General features: G+C 43.5%; 1 protein-coding gene across 3 annotated transcripts in view; it reads left to right on the plus strand.

Moving 5' to 3' along the window:
* Positions 1-13508, plus strand: part of LOC126213585 (uncharacterized) — a 124128-nt gene that overhangs the window by 58346 nt on the left and 52274 nt on the right. The window lies entirely within an intron of this gene.

Genomic DNA, 13508 nt, shown 5'->3' on the forward strand with positions numbered 1-13508 from the left:
TCTATCCTTTGACGGCAGGATGGGAAAATTCTGGGCCATGTGCAGGATTTGCGATGAAACATAAATGTTTGCATACTGTGTCCATTGTAGATGTGCAGGGTTCAGATTCAATGGTAAAGGAGCTCTGCCCAGATCCAGCATAATAAGTACCTATTGCTAAGGGCGACAAAACACCCCAAGTTGGCTGTAAAAATTAATGCGAAGACATGTTATCACGTCACGGACCTGCAGCAGAGTAGCGCATTCAGCAGGCAGTCCACGTCTTATAGGCAACGAGCGAGTTTTGAAAATGTTAATGACACTGCCTAAAGCAATTCCCTAGTACCCCACCCACTTCAGTGTTGCTTGAACATCGTTTCTGCTGCGCAGAACAAGGACCAGGTCGCCCACAGACTCCCTGAGGAGTTGGCGGAGGCCGCAAAGTAACGGTTCCATGTGCGAGAAAGTACAGGACTTTGGAAGAGCATCTGCCACACCAATCCTTGTACCAGCATGAACGGCATAAGTCGACGATCATATAGGATCCAAGATGTTGCGTAGCAGAGCTGTCTGGGAATCCCATATTCTGCATCACTGCTGCCAGATAAGAGTGATGAACCCTTTCGAATGCAGCTGAAATCAAGGGAGGCCAAGACTCCCATCACACACAGTGTCTGCATAAGCACAGTAATGTTACAGTACCGACATAAGACAGTGCAGATGGTGTGACTGCCTCCTAAAGACGCCTGATTGTGGGAGACCATAAAGCAGGGAACCCTTCTCAGCTGTGGTGTAGAAAGTCAAGTGAAGATTTTCATGTCAGAGTTCTGGAGCAACAGGGATCAATAGACACTGATGCTTCCACTATTCAAGGAAGCCATTACGTTGCCGGATTTCCACATTGCCTCCATGAGCTGTTGGCATTCAGGCTTGAGAGATGCCGTGTACGTGGATGGGAATTGCTGTTATGGTGCGTGAAACCCTCCCTATTGCCATGTACTTATTCCCACGTGTCAAAAAATCGAAAGTCCGCCCCGGTAGCTAAGTGGTCAGCGCGACAGAATGCCAATCCTAACTGCCTGGATTCGATTCCCGGCTCGGTCAGAGATTTTCTCCTCTCAGGGACTGTTGTCCTCATGATCATCATTTCATCCCCATTGAACCGCAAGTCGCGAAGTGGCGTCAAATCGAATGACTTGCACCCAGTGAATGGTCTACCTGACGGGAGGCGCTAGTCACACGACATTTACATTTGAATGAATCGTGGAGAGGGCTTGATATGGTGTGTAGTTGTCAGATGGTGTAGATATTTACAGTTCTGATGCCATGGAGAGTGAGCGCCGTGCCGCTTCTGTGAGGCAATCAAGCCTTCACAGAGAAGGACGTCATGATACTGCCAATGGCAGATGCGTGGAAAACATGAGTGGTGTATCTGAAAGAGCTGACGAAATACATCACATCTCCTGGAGGAGGGCTATGCCTGCACCTGCTGTATTCTGTGAGCCTTGTAACATCGTCAGTTTATGGCGCACATTAATGTTACTGACATTGAGCATGGCCTGTCAGTATTATTTAGTCCCCTGGAAAGTTACATGCCCTCTGTCAGTGGCTCTCCATGGTATACCAGCCGTGGCATCTGTAGCATTGTCAGTCACTGTGTTGTAGCTCTACCCCATACCACCATCGGGATACTCCATTCGGTAACAGAAGGCGGTAGTGCGGTGTCATCCTCTACCTCATATTCCCAGAAGCTCATTACTGTAGATGTTGTGTCGTCTGCTGTGTGCACAAGTGGAGTCGGTACCAAAAGAGTTGTGCCACCTGGGATGCACGCAAAAAGGGTTGGCACGACTGTGTCACTATGACATTAAGCAATCATGAGACAAAGTGTCAGAGGACTTGGCATCATCAGACATTTGGTCATCACCAGGCACCATTTGTTAAAGGTCGGTGCACAATTCTTCGGTGCGCATACTGACACCTTCAACATTACCAGTAATGGAAAAGTGAATGCCAGTTACATCCTGTGGGTCCAGGCGAAGATCATCCCGTACAACTCAATTTCAAAAGGTCGTAGCCGTGCATATTGAAAATTGATCCTGATCGCTACCCAGCGTTCAGTGTGCGCCACGGCTCGCTCGTAACAGGGAGCAGTGCACGGAGCCGCGGTGGGGAGTAAACAAAGAAATCGAGCTCGTGCACTCCACGACGGGCAGAACGTAAGTAGACATCGGCGCGTCATAGCTATGCGAGACGAACTATGACTCAGACCTTTAAAAACAAATCAGACTTCATATTTCTATGATCTTTTTACATGCAGTCTTTTTGACACAATGGGCTGAGCGTTTACAGTTTCATCCAAAGCATTTAGTTGGGAACCCAGGAAGTGGGAAGCACTAAGGATGAAATTATTCTCCTTGTCACCAAAGCGATTATCTGCTATCTAATTTTTCGACAAGATCTATAAATAGGAAAAACTCGCTCTTATTAAGTATTTCGCAAAAATTAAGTCTTCACATGAGAAGGAAATATATAGATACAGGTACTGCAGGCTGAGGTGAACTAAGCCAACTAACGGAATGGCTTCTCTCCTCTATCCCACGCAGTTAGCACAGTTCGGAACTGGAGGCTGAACTTAAGTAAGAGGACATGTAACGGGACATCCTCCTCTAGCACTACTTTTCCATAACAGTACTTGTCGATACCAGTATTATTTTCCGAATCTTGGAGAGGTCAATATTATCTCAGTTGCCTTTCTGAAAACTTTCATATAATTTCATATGTGGTATGTAATATTACGAGCTAAAATTTATGAAATGCAATTACTTTATGAAATATTTTAGTTTAGATGTTATAATCGATAAGTAGTAGTTCTGAATGTATAGTTAAAATAATTTTTTTAGAAACATTTGAAATTACGAGTTATGTCACACTTAAAATTACTGTAATTAATTACAGAATCCTATACTGTTTACTATGTTGATTTCTGGCTTCATTTGTGAGACAATAATCAAAATTAATTACGTAAACAAATCTAGTAAAAATTAATCTGTTAACCAAAATTGTAAACCCTTTCGAATATTGCTACTTCTGCAGAATTAGAGAGTCGTAAGCATGTCTGTGATCGGACGTATTTTTGTGTGGACAGTTCAATTTCGGCTTTGTTAATGCGAAAAATCAAAATTCTGTTGGTATACTACAAAATGAGAAAATATATTTATGTGAAAAACTTGCTGCAACCACAATCTTCCAATGTATTTGATTTAAACCAAGGGCGAGGGGCTGATGTGACATTTATATCTTCAAAGAATCAGACTTCTAGAAAAGAAGAACTGGAAACAACTAAAAATGACATGCTAAATAATCTAGAAAGTTAACTGTAATCTTCACTCCTCTCAAATCATCATAAAATCTTTTGCCTTATGTGGACAACAAATGGAAGTAGCAAGGAGGGGTGAGATTACAAACTGACAGAACGGTTTCAGTCTTCTAATCAGATGCAGTCCGTACAGTCCACCACTAGGAGGTCAGAACGAAGGACATTTACTTCCTGGGAATCGGCTGTACTCAGTATCAAGGCAGGAGAAATTTGTTACGCGGATTCTAACTACCAATATATAGGGGAAACCAGAAGTAAACGAACTACATTATACTAAGAGAAAGGCCACTTCAAACAGTTCCTTCCTCAGAATAGTTCATTTCAACTAATTCGTTCATGAACTACACATCCTTAAACATACTTATTCATCTACATGTAAAACAAAGTATCGGGCGAAGCGACTGTATATCTATGCACTTATACTGCAATGAATCAGAATGAAGTTCTTAAAAATTCAGCCACATTCCTAAATTCACTTCAGGCCTTCCGCTGCACGGTTTAATGATGGAAATTTGCTTGGATGTCAGCCTTCTTCTAATCATAAAGCCGCCACGATTTTCCAATGGTACCACTTTTTTGGCAAAAAAATTTGACAATATGATTAATACCACACGTTTAAATGGGAACATTGCAGGAGAAGATATACTGTTGCTTCACAACTCAATGATTCCAGCAGATATGCCACTCGAGTTGAAACGTTTGCTGTTTCCGGTTGCGACTCACATTTTCAGAAACCAGCAGCAAAGCACAGGAACTTTCGCTGCAAGCGTGATTACTAAATTAGGCAAATACATGTTTCTCACATTCTGCATGTGGCCTGATGACACGTTGGAAAACCTTCTGATTTATTCGTGTCCGCGCCAGATGGAGAAATAAAAAATACTGTGTATTAAAAAATACACTCCTGGAAATGGAAAAAAGAACACATTGACACCGGTGTGTCAGACCCACCACACTTGCTCCGGACACTGCGAGAGGGCTGTACAAGCATTGATCACACGCACGGCACAGCGGACACACCAGGAACCGCGGTGTTGGCCGTCGAATGGCGCTAGCTGCGCAGCATTTGTGCACCGCCGCCGTCAGTGTCAGCCAGTTTGCCGTGGCATACGGAGCTCCATCGCAGCCTTTAACACTGGTAGCATGCCGCGACAGCGTGGACGTGAACCGTATGTGCAGTTGGCGGACTTTGAGCGAGGGCGTATAGTGGGCATGCGGGAGGCCGGATGGACGTACCGCCGAATTGCTCAACACGTGGGGCGTGAGGTCTCCACAGTACATCGATGTTGTCGCCAGTGGTCGGCGGAAGGTGCACATGCCCGTCGACCTGGGACCGGACCGCAGCGACGCACGGATGCACGCCAAGACCGTAGGATCCTACACAGTGCCGTAGGGGACCACACCGCCACTTCCCAGCAAATTAGGGACACTGTTGCTCCTGGGGTATCGGCGAGGACCATTCGCAACCGTCTCCATGAAGCTGGGCTACGGTCCTGCACACCGTTAGGCCGTCTTCCGCTCACGCCCCAACATCGTGCAGCCCGCCTCCAGTGGTGTCGCGACAGGCGTGAATGGAGGGACGAATGGAGACGTGTCGTCTTCAGCGATGAGAGTCGCTTCTGCCTTGGTGCCAATGATGGTCGTATGCGTGTTTGGCGCCGTGCAGGTGAGCGCCACAATCAGGACTGCATACGACCGAGGCACACAGGGCCAACACCCGGCATCATGGTGTGGGGAGCGATCTCCTACACTGGCCGTACACCACTGGTGATCGTCGAGGGGACACTGAATAGTGCACGGTACATCCAAACCGTCATCGAACCCATCGTTCTACCATTCCTAGACCGGCAAGGGAACTTGCTGCTCCAACAGGACAATGCACGTCCGCATGTATCCTGTGCCACCCAACGTGCTCTAGAAGGTGTAAGTCAACTACCCTGGCCAGCAAGATCTCCGGATCTGTCCCCCATTGAGCATGTTTGGGACTGGATGAAGCGTCGTCTCACGCGGTCTGCACGTCCAGCACGAACGCTGGTCCAACTGAGGCGCCAGGTGGAAATGGCATGGCAAGCCGTTCCACAGGACTACATCCAGCATCTCTACGATCGTCTCCATGGGAGAATAGCAGCCTGCATTGCTGCGAAAGGTTGATATACACTGTACTAGTGCCGACATTGTGCATGCTCTGTTGCCTGTGTCTATGTGCCTGTGGTTCTGTCAGTGTGATCATGTGATGTATCTGACCCCAGGAATGTGTCAATAAAGTTTCCCCTTCCTGGGACAATGAATTCACGGTGTTCTTATTTCAATTTCCAGGAGTGTATTTCACTACACAGAACTTACATACAGACACTTCGTTTGTTTGAATGGCAATGGAAAGCATGCACAGTACTCGACACGACTCGCAAATCGAACCTTAAGTACTTAACGTGGCTGAAATAAAAGTAGTGCATTGGTCTGCGTGTATCCAACAATAATTACGAAAGGAAGACCATTGACTGTGAACAGTGCTTTTAAAGAAGTACGTGTGCGTTCACGGAAGACATACGACAAGAACATTTAATGATTAAGACTGGTAAGTTATGTCTCGATATATGTACACAAACATACATAAGCACGGAAAATGTTTTCCGTGTTGTTACAAATGTATGAAAGGGAAAGTCAACAGGCAATACGCACAGAACGTGTATGGGTGTATACAGTGAGATTTATGATGAGTCATCTACACTGGAGTGCCAAAGAAACTGGTATAGGCCTGTGTATTCAAATACGGAGATATGTAAACAGGCAGAACACGGCGCTGCGGTCGCCAAGGCTTGTATACGACAACAAGTGTCTGGGGTAGTTGTTAGATCGGTTATGCTGCTACAATGGCAGGTTATCAAGACGTAAGTGGGTTTCAGCGTGGAGTTATAGTCGGCGCAGTTGCGATGGGACACAGCACCTCCGATGTCCTGATGAAGTAAACAATTTCCCGTACCACCATTTTGTTCAACTTAACAGAAGTTCAACCCTTCTGCAAATTGCTATAGATTTTAATTCTGGGCCGTCAACAAGAATCAGGCTGCAAAACCAGACAAGGAAAAATCATCGATAACGGACTTCGGAGCTGAAGGCCCACTCGCGTACCCTTGATGACACAAGTCTTCACGCCTCGCCTGGACCAGTCAACAACGACATTGGACTGTAGATGATTCTAAACGTATTGCCTGGTTGGGCGAGTCTAGTTTCAAACTGTATCGAGTGGATGGAGGTATGGAGACAACCTCCGGAATCCATCGACCCTGTATGTCAGCAGGAGATTGTTCAACTTGGTCGATGTTCTGTAATGGTGTGGCACCTGTGCTGTTGGAGTGATATGGGACCCCTAATACGTCTGGACACGACTTTGACAGGTGACACGTACATAAGCTTCCTGTCTGATCAGCTGCATCCATTAGTGTCCATTGTACATTCCGACAGACTTGGGAAATTCCAGAAGGGTAATACAACACCCCACACGTCCAGAATTGCTACAGAATGGCTCCAGGAACACCCTTCTGAGTTTAGACACTTCCACAGGTCACCATACTCCCCAGAAATGAACATTATTGATCATAAGTGAGAGCCCTTGTAACGTGCTGCTCAGAAGAAATCTCCACCCCTTCGTACTCCTACGGATTTAGGGACAGCCGGACAGCCCTGCAGGATTCATAGTGTCAGTTCCCTCGGCACTACTTCAGACATTAGTCGAGTCCATGCCACGTCGTGTTGCGGCACTTCTGCGGGCTCGCGGGGCCGTACACGAAATTTGTTTGGTTCTTCAGTGTATATAACATTCAAATGCTTAATGTGTGTAATTAGTTATACGTGCAGATCGTTAACCTTCCTACATGTAGACATACATGGTGTAATGGGTATAACTGCAGATATTTCTACTGGTGACTGAGAACAGTGTACTAAACAATATTATATCAGTACTTGCGCCATTTGCAGACTAATAATTATGGCTGTTAGTGGTCGTACGTTTTAGATGGATTATTATTTGCAAGTACACATGGCACAAGCAAGCCATTGAAAGTGTACTTTTCTATGGGCAGCAGATCAGGTATTGAAGGGTGAATGCGTAGAGGCAAAATGAAAGTCTATAGTGACAGGCGTAGTCCATTTTTACTTACAATTACGACGGTGAAGTATACAAGATATATATATATATATATATATATGTATGTATATATATATATATATATATATATATATATATATATATATAAACTGAAAAATTATGTATGGTTGCAAAATACTTAAGTGCCTATACAATTTAAGTTAATCATATTAATCTTTAATTTGTGTCAGGTGTTAATGTGTCAGGTTCGAGTCCTCCATCGGGCATGGGTCTGTGTGTCGTCCTTAGCGTAAGTTACTTTATGTTAGATTAAATATCGTGTAAGCTTGGATGACCTCAGCGGTTTGGTCCCATAAGACCTTACCACAAATTTCCAAATTTTTCCCTCTGTTGTTCCTGAACAATATTAACGACATAGGAGACAATCTGAGTAGCCCTCTCAGATTGTTTGCAAATGATGCTGTTATTTAACGTCTTGTTAAGTCATCAGATGACCGAAACGAACAGCAAAATGATTTAGATAAGATATCTGTATGGTGCGAAAAGTGGCAATTAAAGTTGAATAAAGAAAAGAGTGAAGTTATTCACATTAGTGCTGAAAGAAATCCAAAGAAATTTTGATTACGCGATAAGTCACACTTAATATTAAGGCTGTAAATCCAACTAAATACTTGGGGATTACAATTACAAATAACCTAAATTGGAACGATCACATAGATAATTTTTTGCTTAGAGCAAACCAAACACTGCAGTTCATTGGCAGAACGCTTAAAAGCTGCAACAGCTTTACTAAAGAGACTGCTTACACCAGGCTTGTCCGTCCTATTCTGGAGTATTGCTGTGCGGTGTGGGATCCCCATCGAGAGGGACTGATGGACGACATAACAGTACTGCGCTCGTTTTTCATTCATAATTGACTATTGTCTTCCAAAGCTGAAAAAAATGTATTTGCCTAAGGTGAAAGACGTAAGAGCAATACACTGGCGTATGTTTACGATTATTTGGTTTATTAAGGAAAGGCAAGCCTACGTTTCTAGCATTTGTAGACTTAGAGAAAGCTTCTGACAATGTTGATTGGAATACTCTCTTTCAAATTCTGAAGGCGACAAGGGTCAAATACAGCGAGTGAGTGGCTATTTACAATTTGTACAGAAACCAGATGGCAGTTATAACAGCCGAGGGGCATGAAAGGAAAACAGTGGTGGAGACTGGACTGAGACATGGTTGTAGCCCATCCCCAACGTCGTTCAGTCTATGTACTGAGCAAGCAGTAAAGAAAACAAAAGAAAAGTTGAGAGTAGGAATTTAAATCCGAAGAAGAAATAAAAGCTTTGAAGTTTGCCAATGACATTGGAATTCTTTCAGAGAGAGCAAAGGACCTGGAAGAGCAGTCGCATGGAACGGACAGTGTCTTCAAAGGAGGATAAAAGATGAACATAAACAAAAGCGAAACGATGATAATGGGAAGTAGTCGAATTAAATCAGGCGAGGCTTAGGGGATTATATTAGCAAACGAGGCACTTAAAGTAGTAGATGACTTTTGCTATTTGGGGAGCTAATTATCTGATGATGGTGGATGTAGAAAGGATGTAAAATGTAGATTGGCAATGACAAGGAAAGCGTTTCAAAAGAAGAGAAATTTGTTAACATCGAGTATAGTTTTAAATGTCAGGAAGTCGTTTCTGAAAGTATTTTTATGGAGTGTAGCTATGTATGGATGTGAAACATGGACGATAAATAGTTTATACAAGAAGAGAATAGAATCTTTCGAAATGTGGTGCTACTGAAGGATGCTGAAGATTAAATGGGTATACCACGTAACTAATCTGTAGGTAGTGAATAGAAATGGGGAGAAGAGAAATTTGTGACACAAATTGATTAGAAGAAGGGACCTCTTGGTCTGCCTTTTCTTGAGGCATCAAGGTATCACCAGTTCAGTATTGGAGAGCAGCGTGGAGGGAGACCAAGATATGAATCCATTAAGTAGAAAGCCGTAGGTACTTTGAGATGAAGGAGCTTACATAGGATAGAGCAGCATCAAACCAGTCTCTGAACTGAAGACCAAAACAACAACAACAACATGTTTACGATAGAAATCAGGAAGGAAAGTTATTCATACAGGGTGACACTTCGAGAGTGAAATTTTCACTCTGCAGCGGAGTGTACGCTGATATGAAACTTCCTGGCAGGAGTGCTAGTGAAGTTTGGAAGGTAGGAGACGAGGTACTGGCAGAACTGAAGCCCAGAGGACGGGACGTGAGTCGTGGCTGGGTAGCCCAGTGGACAGAGCAGTTGCCCGCGAAAGGCAGAGGTCCTGAGTTCGAGTCTCGAGAGGAGGAGGAGGAGATTAGTGTTTAACGTCCCGTCGACAACGAGGTCATTAGAGACGGAGCGCAAGCTCGGGTGAGGGAAGGATGGGGAAGGAAATCGGCCGTGCCCTTTCAAAGGAACCATCCCGGCATTTGCCTGAAGCGATTTTAGGGAAATCACGGAAAACCTAAATCAGGATGGCCGGAGACGGGATTGAACCGTCGTCCTCCCGAATTTTAATCTGCCAGGAAGTTTAAGGGTGACAATTATTGACCTACATGAAATGATATCTTCATAGCTTCTGAACGGTTTCCTTTATGACGTTCAAATTGCACTGTTGGCTGCGGGGGATGATGGGAGTTTGGTTCAAATGGTTCAAATGGCTCTGAGCACTATGGGACTTAACATATATGGTCATCAGTCCCCTAGAACTTAGAACTAATTAAACCTAACTAACCTAAGGACATTACACAACACCCAGTCATCACGAGGCAGAGAAAATCCCTGACCCCGCCGGGAATCGAACCCGGGAACCCGGGCGCGGGAAGCGAGAACGCTACCGCACGACCACGAGCTGTGGACGATGGGAGTTTGCATATGCACGTGCGCCTTGTTGTTGTTGTTGTCGGCTATGTGCACGAGAAAACGTCACGGTACAGCGTACCTGAACATATACCACTTGTGAAGGCCTACTACACGAGCAATAACAGCCCAAATGCGGCTCAAAGGAAGTGGTGCGACCGAGATCAAGATGAAGACAACCGGTCCGCGTGTGCTAATAATCAAGAATATGATTTGCAAGTTATTTCGGTGGGGCTATATTAAGGTCAAGGTGTACAGCAATAGCCCAGAGACTGTTGCTGAGATGAAAACAGACATTCAGGAGGTCATCGCCGGCATCGACTTTCCGACACTTCAGCGGGTCACGCAGAATTTCGCTATTCATCTGCGCCACCTCATCGCCAATGACGGCAGGCACATCGAAGATGTCATAACCTTAATCCGAATATATGTAGTGAAGTTTACATTTTGAATAAATTGTAACACGCCGAACTTTGTAACTAATTAACATTTTTTCTTCTTCTTTATATACAGTCAGCCAGAAAAATGCATGCACACCATAAGGAACGAAAACTATTACTTATGTGTTTATTTTACAACTAATAATTCATCACATATGTTGTACAACTTTCAGCTTAACATAGGGTTACTTTAAGTGTTAAAATGTTTATAGTCGGCGGCTATACACATAGCAGAATGACGAGCGGTCGTTAAAATTCTCTAAGCACTATGGTACTTAACATCTGATGGCATTACTCCCTTAGACTTAGAACTACTTAAACCCAACTAACCTAAGGACATCCCACACATCCATGCCGGAGGCAGGATTCGAACCTGCGACTGTAGCATGAGCGCGATTCCGGACTGAAGCGTCTAGAACCGCTCGGCCACAGCTTCCGGCTCGTCGCAACTATGTCAGTCACTGTTACAGTGTAGATCGCTGCACATGTCGCTGTAATCTCCTGGCGAAGTTTCTCCAGCGTGCGAAGTTCCTCCAGTTTCCCACAAGTAAAAGTCCGTAGGTGTTAGATCTGGCGACCGTGGAGGGAACTCAATGGGTCTTCTTCATCCAGTCCAATGCCACAGCCGCGGGACACGATGGGAATTAGAATGCCCATCGAACACCCCATGTTGTTGTCGGCCACTTTTATTTGAATGGATTCGTTAGTAAGTGAAATTGGCACGGTTGGGGGCTGAGAGTCAGTATTTGGCGATCGAGATGTCACTTCACCCTCAATGGGAGACTGTGTGGTGTGCAATGTCCACTCATGGATTATCCAAATTCACCATGGAGGTGCATTTTTGGGACCATTCTGGTTCTGATGCACACAGAGGCCACTAGCATGGGCCTAGATTGTATTCACTTTCAGATAAAACAGCTATGCCATCCATACCTGCTCTATTCTCCTGTATTACTACATGTAACACTTCTCCGCCTTCCTAAGTACCTGTTCGTTGAATAGATTAAAGATAATTGTTTATAGTACACCACCCTACCGGACTCATTTGTAAACATGCGCAGAACCTGTGTAGAGTGCACTCCAATGGAAGTCTTCTCTTTTATTATACAGCTTCCACATAACATATCACTCTCTACGCATATTCCTACTCTCTCCTGTATCTCAAACTTTATTGGGCCATTTTACATCATGAGACGTTTCCTGTATACCTACCAAAGCTATGTATTTACAATTTCAAATTAAGTTTAATGATATTACTCCTTCTTTGATTCTTCGTTTCTTTCCGAATCCAAACTGACTTTCTGATAATCGTGTGTCAACTGTTCGAAGACAGTGGAAGCCTTTATTTGATAAGGCATTCACAACTAAGCTAAGACTTCGGTAATTTTCGTATTTTAAGACATTCCTCCTTTAAGGACAAATATCGTATAATGTTTTTCTAGAATATGAGGGCAAATTCCCCCGTTTCTATATGTTACGATAGGGAGTATTTAACAGATTTCTAATTCCAATTCTTCCACGTTCGACAAATTCAGCTAGAATGTTGTCTTTCCCAGGGCTTTCTTGTTTCTCGGATTTTCAGAGCTAGCTGATAGAAAATAAGTGCAATAAATAGTAGTAATTTAAAATGTCAATTAAAGGATCAACCTGATCATCTAACGTAGTAACTGGAACTGTGACTATTTTCAGCGCTAATAACAGCTTGTAATGAAGAACTTACACCAACTAAGGTCAGTTATCAGTACCATCTGCAACAATTTGGTAGGGTGTCATCAATTATCAAATGATGGAAAAAATGTGTGTTGAAAATATGGCATATTCTCTATGACTGGCCCTGACATATCCCCCTACAGTAATGGCTCCCGACCTTTCTGAGACCATTATCCCAGAGTGCAAAAAGACACTAGCTAGAGCTACACCTCCCCCACCCCACCCCCCTACCCACCCAAACACACACACTAAGTCATCATCTTTAGCAATTAACTAAACTCCACTAAGAAGAATATTGCCTTCGAACATTTTTATTTTGAAAGTGATGAAAGATAAATGATACTTAGCTTTTGCAGACGTTTTATTAAACCTCAGACTAATGTGTCAATTATACAATTGGTACTTCTTATTTGTAATGATGTAGCCTTTCTCATTGCGTCTAAGACTACTCAAAAATGGAAGTTAACTAACTGTCTGCAGTGAAGTTATGCAGTTGTTACAAAACTTGTTTCCTCTACACCACTTCTCTCTCTATTGACACTTGTGTCACCCTCACCCTGCACCTTTACTTAAAATCAATAGAGTGAAAATTCGTGCACTCTACTTACTGTTTCTGAATCACTTGATTGCTGGACTCCTTACTTCTGCAGTGTCAGAAATCGAAAGATTTTAACTTGCCAACGCTTTGTGTCTGACTAGGTGCCACAAATAATAATAAAAATTAAGTACTGTACACATCTTACACTACAATAGTAGCCACTACATAGTAAGTGTTGAGCTGAAGTTTAATATTTTTTTATTTATTATAATGAAGTGAGTGATGACGAAATTTCTGGTCATTTGCTACAAATTTTTATGAGATATTGAAATATATGTGATCTATATGTCTCGATTTCTCCATCATGGTACAAAGTGAAAACTATTGTGTGCAGCAGGAGGATTATGTATGGAAGATGAAGTTCATATATTCGTTTGACAAGCTGTAGCATGCACCACATTGTAT

This window comes from Schistocerca nitens, chromosome 11 (genome assembly GCF_023898315.1).
Source record: "Schistocerca nitens isolate TAMUIC-IGC-003100 chromosome 11, iqSchNite1.1, whole genome shotgun sequence".
In the NCBI taxonomy this organism is placed as follows: domain Eukaryota; kingdom Metazoa; phylum Arthropoda; class Insecta; order Orthoptera; family Acrididae; genus Schistocerca; species Schistocerca nitens.